This window comes from Puntigrus tetrazona, chromosome 17, assembly GCF_018831695.1.
Source record: "Puntigrus tetrazona isolate hp1 chromosome 17, ASM1883169v1, whole genome shotgun sequence".
Taxonomy (NCBI): domain Eukaryota; kingdom Metazoa; phylum Chordata; class Actinopteri; order Cypriniformes; family Cyprinidae; genus Puntigrus; species Puntigrus tetrazona.
The window spans coordinates 15,653,504-15,668,112 of NC_056715.1; the positions used below are offsets into that span (position 1 = coordinate 15,653,504).

A 14,609-nucleotide genomic window follows, 5' to 3' on the forward strand; every position below is an offset into this window, starting at 1 on the left:
CTCACACGTTCGCTCTTCACTGTCTGCTGTAGCCGACATATAAAATGATCAAAGCCATATTAGTCTTTTCAAATATACAACCAATTTTATTTTTTTGTAATTCTGACTGTTTCATTAAAAATAATAAATATCATATTGTTTAAACTGGGTCCTTTGTCAATTATTTCTCAGCAAGTGATTTTCATATTACGACCACAGCATAGAATCCAGATTTGATTCCAGTACTCTAGCTTGTTAATTTTTTTTTTGCAGTTGGTTTGAATTTATTAAACTTCTTCCATGGACAGAGCCTTCATGGCTACTCAGTCACTTTTGAAACTTGCTGCTAAAAGACAAGATTGATTCAAAACCTACACTGGTCTTCAGATTTTTCCACACAATATCCTCTAGTCATGTCCTCTTAGTGTTGTCTTGTGTGCTCTTTTGTAGGAGCACACAGCAGTGCCTCTTTGAGAGTTAGTCGCACACAATATTGTCTGATATCCACAAAGAATGCTGAATGTTCAAGTAGTGGGTTGTGACAGCTGGGATTATTTTATCCAGATTTATTTAGCTAGCTTTTGTGTGTGACGTAAGGGTTGCTTGGGTAACGCTCTACAAGTGTTTCCGAAACTAATGGTTTGATTTCAGTGGCTTTATAACAGATCTGAACAGGCTTTGCCTCTAAAACTTTTTTGCCATACAGGCTTTCGGGGCATATATAGAAAAAATAATGTAGATACCAGGTGATATGAATAAAAGGGCTGCATGGGTAAGTCTTTTAAATCCAATGCTTGACCACTTATGCATTTATCACTTTTCTGTATCTTTACTACCAACTTTCAAGTAACTTAAAATGGGTGAATAAAATTGATCATTTGAAATGCCACGCTGCTTTCAACATAAGAGCTTGTCGTGTTCATACTGTATGTCAATCTCTGCCGCTGCCAAGAATTAATGATGCGCACTGATCCCGTGTCTTCTGCAGGGTATCGAGCATGATGTCAGTCTAAATAAGCTACATTTTTTCAATACTGTACATTCTGACACCACTCTATTTTCTATGACTTCATAATCTTGAAAGCCTGTATCTTCTTAATTCAGATTTTCCACCTGCAAAGGAAATGTTAAATTAATAATGCACAGGCGGCTCTTTTTTCTTCCCACGCCATTACAGTGAATGGAGACTACAACTTTGTGAGCGCAGAATAATATTAAAGCCATTACTGATACTGCCTTTGAAAGGATGTTCGACTCCTCACACTGATTCACTAATCATTCTGTTAAACTATTGATTCGTGGCCAAATTAACTTAAATATCTAAACTTAACATGCCACCAGAATGTCCAAGATGTAGATGAGTAGATGTTTTTTTTTTCATCAGAACAGATTTGAGACGTTAACCATTGCATCACTTGCCAATGATGGATGCTCAGCTGAATGTTGTCAGAAAGAGCGCAAACAGCTGATAAAAACCATCACAATAATCCTCTCCACTCCAGTCCATCAGTTATCATAGGCATTTGTGATCCAGTATTAAGATTTTACTTCAAACTGTCACTTCTCAGCTGAAGTCACCTTCTCTGAACTACATATGTCACGGATTTGATGAGAGGACAAAGAATTATTAATATATAAAAATATACATTTTTCTTTTAGAAGCAACCATTTTTCCTTACTGAACGCAGCTAAATTCATAATATGCTGATTGATGGACCGGAGACCTACCAGTCTTCGTGAAGTCAACAACAGATGGCCCGTGCATATTGTAATATTGTTATCTATGCTTCAATGTTTACTGAAAGTCTTGAAACATAAGGCTGTTAATATAAGGTAAGAATAAGTGGAATTGGTTTCATATGGATGAACCATGTTGCTGATTCTCAAATACAGCTTTCAAACGCTGTCTAAGCCTATTAAATAAACCATAAATATCTGAGCTGAAGGACAGAGATGGATTTAACGCCGCATTTTTGAGAAAATCAATCCGTTAATCAATAGCGAATATTTCGGATAACAGGAAATTGTAGTGTTACACATTCGCCGTTTCAAAAGGTATCTGAAATATAATCGAGGGGTGTGGAACTGCATGGTCTGCTGACTGTTAAATGCGTCACATAGACTACTTCAAAGGATCGGGTTCCATTTCAAAGGGAAAAAGGACAAAGTGTTCAGGTGACATAAATGTGGGTGTAAACTACTGGGTCACACATGACCTTTGTTGCACGCTTATTCTTAAATGGACTAAGTGTCATTGTTCAGAAATTCTTTCAGACGATTAATCAAAAATGTTCTTTCAGCGAGAGTGCGATTTCTGTAAGGCGATATTAGCACTATTGATCTTCAATTGAAATATGATCTTATTACAGTGCTAAGTTGGGTAAATAACAAAGTAGTTACAATATTATAAAACAGATCATAATAACATGTTTTTTTCTTTTGCAATTACTATAACATGGTTATTTTCCTTCATTTTAACTACAACAACAACATTTTGTTACTTGACATGCAATGCTGACTGACGTAAAATACATTTTTTAATTCATTAATTCTAGGTTTTTAGCTATTTTCTAAGGCAACCTTTATTTCATATTTAAGACGGAGGAATACAATACAATGAACTAAATAAAATGTAATAAAAATGAATAACAGCTACATGGAAATAAAAATAAATAAATAAAAATAAAGATTTATCTAAAATTAAAACTGAAAACAGAAAATACAAAATGCATGAAAAAAACATTATTATTAATTTATATTTAATAATATCATCACTTTCTTCAAATAGCTATATACGTTTAGAAATATTATAATTTATTTACTTATAATATTTTTAAATATTATTATATATATATATATACATACATTTGAGTATATAAATATAAATATATATTTTTAAATACAATATTTATGTGAGTATTTGTTGGGATGTCATGACTCTATGTCTTTCAGACGTTTCTGTCATGTTATGTCAGGTCTAAACAATGCTGTTTTCATTGCATGACAAAACTGTGCGCTTAGCAGTTTTGGAATGGCATGAACAACAATAAATCATATTTTGAATGCAAGAAGTACGACGGTTTCAATGCTGCCGCTTGGTGAAAATAGTGCATCAAACATTGCCTCCACTGTCCTGTCTTAGTTTTGAGCAGTCTTCCTTATTAAAAAAATTCATTAATTGCTAAAGAATCTTACTGTTAAAAATATAATGCATGCATATATTAATGCAAAGAGATACTCAACGGTATGCATTTATTGTAGGTCAAATGCTCAAATGCATTGTGTGACATTTTTTTATTTTGCAGGCAATTTGACAACACAATAATACACACACACACACACACACATCTGTTATTTCCTCTGACCTTATTACAACAAGCTCATAACGCTTAAGCAGCCTTTTATCTCATTATCTGTGCTTTGTTCTGAATCCCTGCCTCTTGGACGATCCTGGATTGTTTTCTGGCCAGTTTTAAAATCCATTTGTGCATAAATCATGCTGCAGAGAATTCCATTTTCCGCTGGTTTTGGCTCTGAAGACAAAAGTGAAACAGTAGCTAGCCTTTCCAGATGACAAAAGTGTTCCTGTAGCGATACCAAGGTGTGTCTAAGGAAGTTTGACATCTCTACTTCCTAATGATGTTAATTATATCACAGTGACAGAAGCCTCAACACTTCTCACATGAGTTTGAAATATTACAACAAAGTCACCAGTCCCTTTGAATTTCATATAAAATGCAGATACGATTTAATCGACTCTCCTTGTCTTTCACCGTGAGACCCAGATGACATTACGTATGTTTATCGATTGATTGTTACAGTGGTTCGCATATTTGCCATTCTTTTTCAACTAGTTTACAAAATATTGTGAGCAACCGGTCCCATCTTACTGCTACACTTACTGCGCTCAGCCTTCATCCACCAGCCCGCGAAACGAAGCCTTAATAAATATGATTGCACAATTTATAATACATGTCGCCATTTTCATTTGAATTGCGAATTTACGCTTACTTTTACTACTAAATGTTATGGCCGTATGGAATGTATATATTTTACAGGAATGAATATATTACAGCCTACCCTCATTGATACTAAAATAAAACCAATAGAATTTTCGTCTAACATTTTAACTAAACCCAGTTAATAAACAAATAAAAATATTTCATGTCAGCAACATTTGGCCATTATCATGATTAAATGGCAGAGTTTGCTCAGTCTTTATATCTGTATCGACACCAAAGCTAAAATGATCTGATACTTTGAGAGTCTTGAATCTTGACAGGTGCTTTCTTTAATGAGGCTTTTCTGCCAGATATCATGGAGGTCATGGTTGGAATCTACATTTGTAATGAGTAAGAAATTTAGAGCACAAAAATGCATCACCTACATATTTGCTTAAAATTTCCCAGCAAAATTATTTTCTAGGTTTTGTAACATATGTACGGCCTGAACAATGCCCTGGAGTTTTGAACCTATGCCCTGCTGTGAGCTAATGCCTCGCATGTGGATCCCACTTATCATCACAGCCAAAGATCATACAGATCGAGACAGACGCAGCATATCCTATGCCTTCATGACATAAATTCATTGATTTAGACAAAACTTGTGAAAATAAATAGCCGTAGATATAGGAAATATAGGAACAAAGTCAAATGCACATGATAAAATAAAATGGTAATTGGTGTGACGGTAAAAACAATAAATACTACATTTGCATAATTAAAATCTACTTAATTTCATCCTAAAAGCCTAAAATAATTAATTTGAATATATTTATACATTAAACTTGCATAGATCAAAATACTAAACAATAAGTAATAATTGGATATTAGATATCACTTCAAGTGCTTTTGGGACAGTCTGTAAAAAAATAAGGCAGATGACTTGTTGTATTACGTGCAAGCACTACATAAGGACGCCTGAAGGAAGCAGCACATGATGAACAAACCAAGATGAAGCCGCCTTCATCTGCAAGGTCTGCTCAGGTCACAGTTGCACCTTTGTGGACGCTGTGGTTGAGGGAAGTGCGTTGACGGTTCTGGACACTTCATCCAATCGATTGTCGTTGGATTTGTGAACGACGCTGTCTTGGTCCATTCCTCCGCTCTTCAGAATCCAATATGAGTTGTCCTTGAAGAAAATAGGCACTTGAGGGGCAAATAAACTGAATAAAACTGCGTACCAGCGTTGTGTCAGCGCTGCATCTAACATTTTGAATCTGCATTAATGCTACAGATTGAATGTTTACGTTTACTTTCCTGGTGTCTTCTGCATTACCAATTATATACGAGTGAAGAAGATAATGCTGAAAGAAGCGTTGATATTAAGTGTGTCATTAGTATAACTATTCTGATCGATTGAATAACTAATGACACAAAGCCAAATCCCAGTAAAAGAGATTCATCTGGAAAGGTATATTTATTCTATGACTTTTATGCAGAAAATTGAATACATTTTGAGTCTGAAATCTGTATTTAATTATTAATTAATTATTTAATACTCCTATATGTTGCAGTATAATCAGTATTATGTGACCGGAGCACAAAACTTAAATCAGTGGGGTATATTTGTAGCAACAGCCAAAATATATTGATTTATATAGATTTTCTTTTACGCTAAAATCATTAGGGCTTTATAGATCATATTCATTATTACATGATATATCAAAGCTAATTTTTATTAGAAAATGCATGGCTAAGAACGTAATTTGGACAACTTCGAAGGCCATTTTGTCAGTATTTAGATATTTTTGCACGCTCCAGATTGCAGTTTTTTTTAATTTACCTCAATGTGTAAAGATATAGGTTTTGTGGTACACACACACACACACACACACACACACATATACATATATATATATATATATAAAACAAGCATTTTAAATATATATAAGGCCAAAATTTTAGCACTTCCTAAATAAAGTGGTTTCTTTTTTGAATGGGTTTCTTGGTTAAATGTCTGCAATAAGATCTGTGCTGAACACAAACTCTAGATATCTCAAGCATTATGTTGTATTTACAAAACCCACGCAATGGGAATTACTGTGCTCTATACTGAACTGAGTCCCGAAGGTAAAGTAACAAATCTCTTCTCTCCATTACCCTCTCCCCAGGTGATGATGTCATCGGGTTACTGGGCACGCTTCCAGCGGGCGGAGTTTCTGGGATAACGGCATCTGGGCGGTAATTTCCCAGAGTCCAGGCCTTCAGAGAACTTCCAGAACTCTCCGCCATGAAGATGTAGGTCTTTCCGTTGTGAGCTCCAAATGAAGACGCAAGGCCCACCTCTTCACCTCTTTCCACATGAGAGACCAGCCCCCAGTCTGACAGCGGACGTGGGTATCCAGAAAGTGCCACGGTGTCTTGAAATACCCAGTACTGCGAGCCTGTGTGGAAAAGTGCACGATTCACTTACAGAAATGTGCTTTCTCAAATTGATTTGCCCTCCACAGCCCTACTTCAGCAGAATAAAACTAACTAATGAAGAAGATGATCCTGCTATCTTTCTTTCTTTCATAAACGGCGCTCATCTTGTTATGCCGGGAGGAAGACCTATCCAGAAGTTTTTATGAGGAGCAGGGTGAAAGCATACAAGAGAGCCAGACCGCTGATTCGCCAGAAGTGCACGGACTTAGAGCGCATGAACGAAACCACCCCGCCTGTGCCATAATTTCGTAATTAAGTAGATTTAATTGCTCTTACTGATTTATATTTGCATTTCTGGAAATTTGCAAAAATGACTACATATTGCAGTTGTACTGTATTCACTCGTGTCTTCATGCTAAAACACTGGCTTAATATGGAAGTGAAGTAACTAGATCAACTAGATTTGGCTTCCCTTAAAAACAGTCATTCGATTTTACCTTTAAAAAGAAAACTTCTCTCTGATGTTTGCCACTGCATCAAAACTCTCTTCACAGCCGGCATTCTGGGCTGACGGATCAGGTCTAGACAAAAAGACACAGAGGTCATTAACACTTTTGCACTTTGTTATTGGGTGCTGAGAAGTGTGTAACCATGCAGAACTGATTCTCCTAAGTTCCACGTGCTCCTTCATCAACATCTCTTTGTTAACCCTGAAACAGCATTAGCCAACTGGGGGGATATGAAGAACCAGTTTATAGTTCAGTTAAAATCAGTGTCATTCATCTTGTCATACATTCTTTTGATTTTAGGCTTTACTCATGTGGGTAAGGTTAGGTTTAGGGGTAGAGATATGGTTAAAATTAAATCTTTGGATTAAAAACTGTCATTCCAGGGTCAACAAATATGTCTAGATTTGCTATCAAACATTCAAGCATCTTCTGTCTACCAAGGCTGCAGATTTATTTGATATGCAAAACAGCAATGTTGTGGAAGATTGCTACATTTTTTACAAATAACTGCTTATTCTTGCTAAGCTGAATTTCAGCATCACCACTCCAGCCTTCAGTGTTACGTGATCTTTCAAACAGTCTCTGCTGTTTCATTTTTGTGGAAATAGTTCATTTTTTCCAGAACAATAGAAAGGCATAGCACAACGCCACAGACTGCCGCTTTCTCAAACGTCGATTTGTAGTCTGCATACGCTTGCAAGAAGATCTTGTTTTAAATATTCGCAGTTATAAATTTGATCATTATCAAGTATAAGTGTAAATTTCGTATATACGGGTGTTTGGTTTTCGCTGGCCCTTATTTGGTCCTTCCTGTTCCCATTCTCATTTAGTGATAATTAGTTTATCAGTTTCCACCTGTGTCTGTCCACCTGTTTTAGTTCTCCTGATTGTCTCCCCAGTGTTTAAAAGCCTGTTTTGTTAAGCCCTTTAATGTAGCTAAAGGAGCTAAATTTATATGTCCGCTTGACTGATCTTTTATAACATGGTCTTACTGTCAGTTTTGCTCAGTTAAATGTGTGGCCTTTTGTAGAACAAATGCGATTGTCTCACTGACTCAAACATCTTTGTCTCTGGAAATCATGACTTACTTTGATGGTATTTTGGGTCGAGGTGGGTTCGGCAAGGTTTGGGTAACTGTGTTGTAGGATGATCTGAGGAGGTGTTGGATTTGCTTCTTCCTGTCAAGACACAACAAAACTGTGTCGGGAAATTAAATGTGCGGCCAGCTTTTTCAGACAATGATTCATATCTTATCTGATGAATAAAAAAAGAGCTACACTTGCGCTTTAATTTTACATTCAAGAGATGGATTCAAAGTGATACCAAAGTGAGCGCAATATAGTTATATCTGGGTGACTTACTAGATCTTGCACACCAGATCAGGTTGACTAAAGCTGAACGTGCTCCACCGTGGATGGATTTGAATGGCGCGCGGGTTACCTTCGAAGGATGTAGATGTGAAGTAGTCCGACAGACCGCTTGTAGTGCGTACGATGGATTTGATTAGGAGAGGAATGAGAGAGACCCAGGTGCATGACCGACCATGCACAGCCACGCAAACAAATCGTGCACCGCTTATTCTAAACAGGATTGAGAGGGGATAAAAGAAGAGCTCTTCATTTATGCATGAGAACATTTATAAGTGGGTGATCCGTCAAAATGAGGCACTTTGGCTGCTTAAAGCAAGGCAAACCTCTTCGAACTGCTTTTCATCTATGTAAACGACTTTAAATGTTTCAAAAAGAAAATAAAAAAATGGTACGCATCATATAAATGGTGCAATGACATTTCTTTTCGATAAGTTAGGGTTAGCTAGCGTACACCAATATTGTTATAAAATGAGAGCACATTTATTTCTGGAAAATGTTGCATATGTAAAGTCAAAACTTTGGGAGCACTAATGCTGCAAAACTTATAAATGATGATAAATTTTACAGTTTGTTATTATAATACATCGGGTTCCAAAGAGAATATTAATATTGCATTTAATAAAATACATAATTTTTAATCTTTGACTATAGGAGGCGGCCAAATCTAAACTAAAACTGAATCTGATAATGAGTAATAAATTTGCAACACTGATCCGAATTGAAACAAGATATGAAACCACTAATTTCTATAGAGCTGCTTTACATCTAAAACTGAATTGATGAATTATACAACATAGACGCTGCTAGTTTCCCTGCTTATGAATATGAACGTGATGCTTTTAAAGCATTTTTCCTCTGTGGAATAATCAAGCAGAAAATGTCTAAATGCCAGATTAGCGAGTCTGATTTAATCCATAAATACAATGTAAATCCACTGTGGATAGTCATTCAGTATATTAATCACTGACTGAATATTTAATAAAGTCTTTGCCTGAGGAGGTCCAGTTCTCTCGCTGCCGAAATGCGATCCCCAGCAATATCATTCTCCTGGGAAGAAGGCATGAGCAAGCCGCTCTCCTTCTCTGGCTGAATGGATACCCGTCATCATGGAGAGCTGCAGCAAACAGATCTGATATCAGCTCTGTCCTGGCTCTCTCTCGAGGATGAAGCATGAAAATTAAGGTCGGTCAAGCATCACCCAGGCTTTGAAGGCATAGGTTATTATAGTCTTCACGCCACTTGGTTGAGGCATGGAGGGTAGATGGGTAATTCCTGGATGCTAATAGGACAAAGAGGAACAAAAGACAAAGTCAGCGGCTGGGGTTATCGGGACACGACTTTGGGGTTTGTTTAAAAACAGACTTCACGAGGTCCGATTTTTCCAGCTGGGCTTCCAGTGGTCGGCATCTTTTTCCTCCTCCCGCTTTTCAGCGTGTCCTCAGAGCCTATAATGTCCGGCAAAGAACACCGCGCGTGTTCATCAGTTTCAGGGTGTCACTGTCTGAGAAGCACAGCGCAGAAGGACCTAGATCAATATATAGACCTTAGAGATCCAGAGCCCATCGCACACTGAAAATAAAACCCATAAATAATTTCTTCTGTAATTTATCGACAAAAACCATTTACAAGCCACCAGCTGAGGAAAGTCACTAAATCTCTCCATTACATGAAGAATTGAAAACCAAAGGGGAAATCTACACTGCAGAAGAGAAAAAAAGACTTAAAACAACAATGGCATGAACATTTCCCTGCATGCGTTTTATTTAATGAGTTTGCCTGTGGCTTTGAGGCCAGCGAAACGCTGCATTTCCTTTGGATTGCTCTCTCAATGCCTTCTTTAGTCTGCAGCTTTCTGTGTGGGGTCCGGAGGGGGTATAGATAGCCATACCTGCTTAACCAGTCCTAACAAAATGCACAGTGAAAAATGTTAGATCAACCTACCAAATTCAAAATACACCTTTAACATTATATATTGTGTTATGTCTTCAACTTGAAAAGCAACACAGCCTGTCCGAAAAATCATTCAGTCAATAGCATTTGTAAGCCTACTAGAGACTTTCAAAATGTCTTTTGCCAAATTTGATAGTTTCCATGTTGAAAAGGCTGGATAGGTATGTCTTGGAAGTTGGGATGCTGGTCCTTCTGGTCTTAGCTCTTAGCTGGTCTTTGCTGGCTTAAGTCTGTCTTTTCTGGTTTATCCTGATCTTTGTTGGTTTATGTCTGTCTTTTTTTCTGGTTTATCCTGGTCTTTGCTAGTCTATGCTGTCTTTTTCTTGGTTTATCCTGGTCTTTGCTGGTTTATGCTGGTTGGAAACAGCTAAGAACCAACATACGACCAGGTAAAAACCAGCATCCCAGCCTCAAACATACCTGGCTTTTTTGAAGAGGGTTAGAAGGTCGAGAGGCGTTTCTTTGGGTTGGCCAATTATGCGGGAAATTAGAAATTGGGTTAGCAATCTTTTTCTCTGATGCAGCCTTTTTGGAAAGATAAAACCAAAATGTCAGGCAAAAATGTACAATTTTATTTGTATCAGAAAACTACTAGTTATTATTATTCTTAGTTTTTGTATTATTTTGTATTATCCTGACCTAAAAAATCTACACCATGCTGACGTTGGGAGGTCGTGGACGTAGCCTATATAGAATACCTACTTAGAATACTGTGTCCTGATTCTATGAGAATATCGCATCTGTTAAATCTTCACGACTCTGTGTGTATTTTCTTCGACAGACGTTTCAGACTGAGATTTCCTGCAGCAAATTACTGCACGCTCACAGATTTTCGACACTTTTTTTATCACAAATCGTGTGATTGATGTGGCGCGTAAAAGATCTAATCAATAATTTTTTGTGTTAACATAAGCAATAGACACACTGACTTTATTTTCCATTTCCCATGACAAGTGTAAGCGTTGGGTTAACAGTTTAAACGGTTTTAAGTCTTCTGTTTATTCCACACCTCACAGATGAATAATGAAGAGAATCAAATCCGTTTACTACTGCTTGTCAATAGAATACATAAGCATACAAATCCACAATTTAAGCTCATATATTCGTGTTTCTGTGACTATTTCGGCCCTGCACGTTCTCTTATCTTCGTAAAAAATTCCACCGATTGCTAAACTTAAATCTGGTACAAGGGGTTTTATGACATTAATGAAAGTATGCTCACATATGCGCATCCAAAACAATACATGCATTACATGGTACGGTGTTCGTTTTCCTATTTATTAAAATATATAACTATAGTATAGCAGAGTAAAGCTCCATCTTACCACACCTCGAGAGTACTGGTCCGGCATCGGAGCCAAATCAACCGAGAGATAAAACACAAGACAGTGCAGGTCAGGTAAACCAACCAAAGACATCCTGAGAAAGTCATCTGCCCGGACGGAATAAAATAAATAACAGCCACAGGAAATTAAAAAGGATCTGCTTTTATTCTAAGGGTAATGTAGCTTACATTCTCATACCATATGCGTTTCTCTTGCTACTTCAGTTTATCCTGCTGACTAGGCAGGGCAAAGACCAATCGATGAGTCTCTCTCTCTCTCTCTCTCTCTCTCCCCTCTCCCCTTTCTCTGTTTGTATATTCTGAACAATCTCTTATAAGAACTCTACTTCCTGCTGACTCAAAACTATTACTTAACTGCATTACATGCACGTAATTAATATTAACATCAATTATTAAATTCTGTCTTATTCAAGTTAAACTTTGCAATTTTTCCATGTTGCATGACATAACCAGTCTTAAAAACCACAAAAACCAACGAACGAGGTGTCGTGCAGTCACACCCTTTAACTGAAAGGAACTGACGTTCAAACTCAGCAACTGTTACACCACTGCATGGTTTATTTCTTAAGAAATGTGACTAGTAAAGCATTACACAACCTCTAAAAAACTTTACTCTTTTCATCTGCACATTTTATAAATCCCTTTTAAAATCAATAGTGAAATGCATTATCACTAAGGTGCTTTTACAACTGAGGCATCACTGACTTTAAAATAATAATACTCTAAAACAGGATTGTGTGACAGGAAGAGTGGCAGGAAGAAAAGATCACAGGAGCAGGAATGGCAGATGCATGCGCGCGTGTGTGTGTGCGTGTGTGAGTGTGTGTGTGTGTGTGTGTGTGTGTGTGTGTGTGTGTGTGTTTTAAGAAGGAAGATAGAGGCTGATTTTACTTTGAAGTGTATGGCCCCTGTATTTAACAGAAGTTCAAACATCTGATGATGATGCAGTCATGGTTTTGTAACACTCTTCTTGTCATAGACAAATTTCAACATACTTTCAAGGTATGTCAGACGCATAAACATGTGGTAGGCGACGAAAAACAGGACATTGATTAGCAATAGTGATGCGGACACCGAGAACGATATCGCATACGATGTCGCGCGGCCACCGTACTGTTACTTGGTGAAGGCTGCTGAACGCGAAGAAGTTATTTAAAAAGAAAACCCACGCTCCACCACAGAGTCATTGCTCGCGCTCACACATCATGAGAAGCCGCTTGGTTTAAAATAGACTTCCCTGTAAACTTCTTGAGTTTAGAAATTATTATCGATCATTTATATATGTTGCACACAACACAGTCAATAAAATGTCCAAAGTCAAAGCTAAATGTATCTCACTGACATAATCACTGATGCAGTTCGTTTTGCGCCACTCGAAGTAAAATAAATAAAGCAATCGTGACTTTTGAGTTTTTGTATCACCGCTAGACTTGGTTTCTGGTCAGTGTTTAGTTTAAATCTCAGAATTTGTACTTTTCTTCTCTGACTAGTCCTGCGGTCAATACTTTGTCAGCTTATAACTAACCAGCTTTGATAAAATTGCTGTGGATTCGTTAACTCAACGCACTGAATTGCTTGCCTTTGTTTCTCACGCCAGTCGTGAACGACATTCCTAAGATGGTCTAAGATGGATATTTACTATACGGAGTTTTTGAGTTTGCATGCAGCTTGCGAAAAACTGCAGGAACGCTTCGGCTTTGAAGAGAAAATGTAACGCTCCAAAACTGCTTCGTTTGAGCTTCAGCGCTTCAGCCTTCCTTTCTTTTGTGTCGTCTTGACATCATTTGTTTTACTTACTTCTGATGACGAAATTATTAACAAGGCAGGTTATTACACGCACGATCGTATCTGTGAGCTCCAGGAATGTCCATTTCCCGCTGTTGGAAAGCGTCTGCTAACTATCGGCGCTTGCCCTCTCGTCGTTCCCCAACCCCTAACTGCCGGAGAGTGCATCTGAAAGCACTATTAGTGCCATACATGACACTGTATCGCCAATGCCTTGAGAGAGACAGAGAATATAAGAGGAAGAGGTTGCAGAGATATATTAATGGCTAGACAATCTGGGTTAATTCCTGCTTCACTAAAACTATTTAAAAATGATGACTCGTCAAGTGGCCTTACAAATATATAAATAAATATATGCAAAAATCTTCATTTTAAGACAAGTTCAAGACAAAAGATAGATATTTTATTAGTTGGTTTAATGCATACATGAAGTAGTTAATTTTCTTGAGTAACACAACATACATGTAGTACAGTAGGATCAAAAAAGGACATTGACAACCTTGGGTTTGAGCTTATAAAAATATTTTAAAAGACCAGTTTAAAGGAATAGTCAGATTTGGAGAGATTTTGTATAAAAACATACAGTATTCCGCAGGTAATCCATGATTAATTATAGACTGAATTTGCCTTGAAGAAACAGTTACGGATTCGGCTACAGCGCTTTCTAATTCACACTTCATTCATTGCGGATTATTCTGATGTTTTTATCAGCTGTTTAGACTCTCATTCTGACGGCACTCCATTCACCGTGAGAGGATAACTCATCTACACTGTTCATGTTGTGCTGATAAAATTTAAATCAAAAAGTTTTCATTTTAAAAGAATGACAAAAGAAGCCATTTCAAGGGTGTCTAAACCTTATTGTAAATCCTTATTTCTCTCTTTACACACACACACACACACAGAAACAAAGAGTGAGAGAGCCTTTCCATTCATACAAAATACAGCCGCCCACAGATAGTTTCTCAATATTCAAAACCATTTCACAGTCATAAATATATACTGTAGGACACTATGTTCAATATAAATACTTTGGTTTACAATAAGGTGAGATATGCTGAGATGTTTTGCATATAGTATTCACTGATGCTTTAGATAAACTTAAAAGCATTGTCACTACTTTCTGCTTTTTAAACAGTTATTATGCAACATGACTGGAGTTCAATCCTGCCTGATTAATTCACGATTGTCACAAGCTTATTGAGGTTTGTGAAAGGGTAATACAACATTTCATAAAAAGTGATATATCACATATCTGATGCCAATAATTACCACAGCAAAAATGAGAGAGGAGAGATGAGAAATA

The 14,609-nt window shown here is 37.1% G+C and overlaps 1 pseudogene; it reads right to left on the reverse strand.

The window, feature by feature from the left end:
• Positions 1-4,943: 4,943 nt before the first annotated feature.
• Positions 4,944-11,605, reverse strand: LOC122362000 (annotated as a pseudogene).
• Positions 11,606-14,609: the final 3,004 nt, after the last annotated feature.